Source organism: Schistocerca piceifrons, unplaced genomic scaffold (assembly GCF_021461385.2).
Source record: "Schistocerca piceifrons isolate TAMUIC-IGC-003096 unplaced genomic scaffold, iqSchPice1.1 HiC_scaffold_961, whole genome shotgun sequence".
Classification (NCBI taxonomy): domain Eukaryota; kingdom Metazoa; phylum Arthropoda; class Insecta; order Orthoptera; family Acrididae; genus Schistocerca; species Schistocerca piceifrons.
Window position 1 is genome coordinate 350001 of NW_025729236.1, and position 2500 is coordinate 352500.

At 63.6% G+C, this 2500-nt stretch overlaps 1 pseudogene; it reads right to left on the minus strand.

Moving 5' to 3' along the window:
- The window catches only part of LOC124774441, a 7959-nt pseudogene that overhangs the window by 2917 nt on the left and 2542 nt on the right, over positions 1-2500 (minus strand).

Genomic DNA, 2500 nt, shown 5'->3' on the forward strand with positions numbered 1-2500 from the left:
CTTCTCGCGCCCTGACGCGACTAAGGCGAGGGTGAAACACTTCCGGGCGTTGATCTGCAGCCCCAGGTGGGCGAGGGCTGCGGTAGCTGCGTCGATGAGGGACTGCAAGCCCCTCGGGGTCGCTGCAAACAGCAAGACGTCATCTGCAAAGGCCGCAGCGTTGACTCTGCGACCGAGGATCCGAGCTCCGATGTGGGAGGGCAGTTGGCCTAAAACGTAGTCCACCGCAAAGTTGAACAGGAGGGGGGAGAGGGGATCGCCCTGGCGAACGCCCCGTGCTGGCTGCACAGACACGCCCACGCCGGCGCCGTCCGCTATCACTGTCGTGCTGCCCTCGTAGCACCGCTCGACATACTCGACAAAGCAATCCGGCAGGCCATGCGCCTTCAGCACGGGGCGAAGGGCAGCATGATCTACCGAATCGAATGCCTTAGATACGTCGATCGATGCCACAAAGACAGAGCGGCAGGAGCGAACTGCGTCGGTGAGAGCAGTGTCCAAGATGAAGGTATTTTCCAACATCCCATCCCGAGGGATGAATGCCCGCTGACGTTCGTCCACAGCACATGCGCGCATCAGGCGTGACGCGAGAACCTTGTGAAAGGTCCGCGCCAACACCGAGCAGACCGTAATGGGGCGAAAGTCAGCGGGGGATGTTGGTGCAGCCGTTTTCGGGAGAAGGGACGTCCGCGCGCGAAGCAGGCGTTCCGGAAGGGCGCGGGCCAGAAGGAAGAGATTCATCACTTTCACCAGGACTTCGTGCGGCAGGCGCCGCAACTCCGCTGGGGTAAGGCCGTCCGGCCCGGCTGCTGATCCCCTGGGCGGCAACGCGGCGGCGACCTCCTCATGTGTGACCGGCCCCCATATGCACTCGAGAGCGACAGGCTCTGAGTGCGGGAGGAGGCGGTCACGAATGAAGCCCGCGGTGGAGATGGGCTTCTTGGTGAAGAGGTCCGCCCAGAAGTCCAGCAGACCAGGGATGGCAGGTGGCGGCTGGAGCAGGGTGCCATCCAAGAGGCCGCGCACGCAACGTGCACGCGACCGTCGGAAGGCATCCTGCGTTCTCGCGTACTCCCAGCGGCGCCGCTTGCGCTTCTGCGTCGGCGGCGCGGCAGGCGGCCGCTTCGATGGTTGGCGCGGCCGTTGTGTCCTGGTGATCGATCTCTCCCCTCTGGACCCGACCGACGCAAGGGCATCCGGGAGCATGCCCAGGATGACATCGGGCGGCGTGCCCCGCCCCAGACCTATGACACGATCCAGGGCAGAGAAACGCTGGGCGGAAGCGGGTAGCCCCGCCAGATGCTCCCAGATGGCGGCGTCAGTCGGCCCCTCCGGCGGCGGCCCGGTGGTGTCGGCCGCGAAGTCCTCGGCTGCGTCGACGGGCGGCGCAGCGGCCTCGCCCGCGTCAGGCAGCGGGCTCGCTGCTCCCCGGCGGGACGCCGGCTCTTCCCCCCGACCGATCTCAAGCGCCTCCATGAATTGGCGGACAAGCTGCTTGTGGGCAGCTTGCCGCCGTCGGCACTTGATTGCCTCAAGCGTTCGGTCGGGGAACATCCTGATGAGTTCTTGATTTACAAAGAAGAACCGGGCGTCCCTCTCGAGGAACAGTTCGGCCTCTGCCTTGGCGAGCGACAGGACTTCTTCCTCCGTCCACCTCGCGCGATGCCTCTCCGTGACGATCTCCGCGTTGGCGGCCGCAAGGTGTTGGCGGCGGCGATGGACCCCGAGACCGTTCTTGGTGGTGAAGCTGCGGTGGCACTCACTACAGGTGTATTCAGCTGCAAAAGTTACAAGATTTTCGGCACGGCCGGTTGGCCGGCTAGGTGCTGGGGGAGTTGGGGTGGCACCTTCAGCGGAAGGGCCACCACTTATTCTCTGATTACTGCCCCCAACTAAAAAAGGGATAGTGCGAGGGGGGGCTGGTAACCCCCCCAAGCCCCTGGTGCGGTCTTCCACTCTGCGAAAATCAGCGGGCCCACGAGAAGGGGAGAAGACCGCAGGAGAGGAGAGGCTAAGAGGGCTAGGCCCATGTATTGCGCATCACTCTCCCTGTAACTATAACCCAAGGAAGGCACCTCGCAGCAGCAGCACGACTACATCAAGACCGCACTTCGAAAAGCCAAGTCCGGATGCAGCCACACCGCCGCCACTTGGCCACCTTAAGAGAGTCATAGTTACTCCCGCCGTTTACCCGCGCTTGCTTGAATTTCTTCACGTTGACATTCAGAGCACTGGGCAGAAATCACATTGCGTCAACACCCGCTAGGGCCATCGCAATGCTTTGTTTTAATTAGACAGTCGGATTCCCCCAGTCCGTGCCAGTTCTGAGTTGATCGTTGAATGGCGGCCGAAGAGAATCCGCGCACCCGCGCGCCCCCGGAGGAGCACGCTAAGGCGGACGCGGCCTCGCAGCAAGGAAGATCCGTGGGAGGCCAAGGCACGGGACCGAGCTCGGATCCTGCACGCAGGTTGAAGCACCGGGGCGCGAACGCCGCGCAGG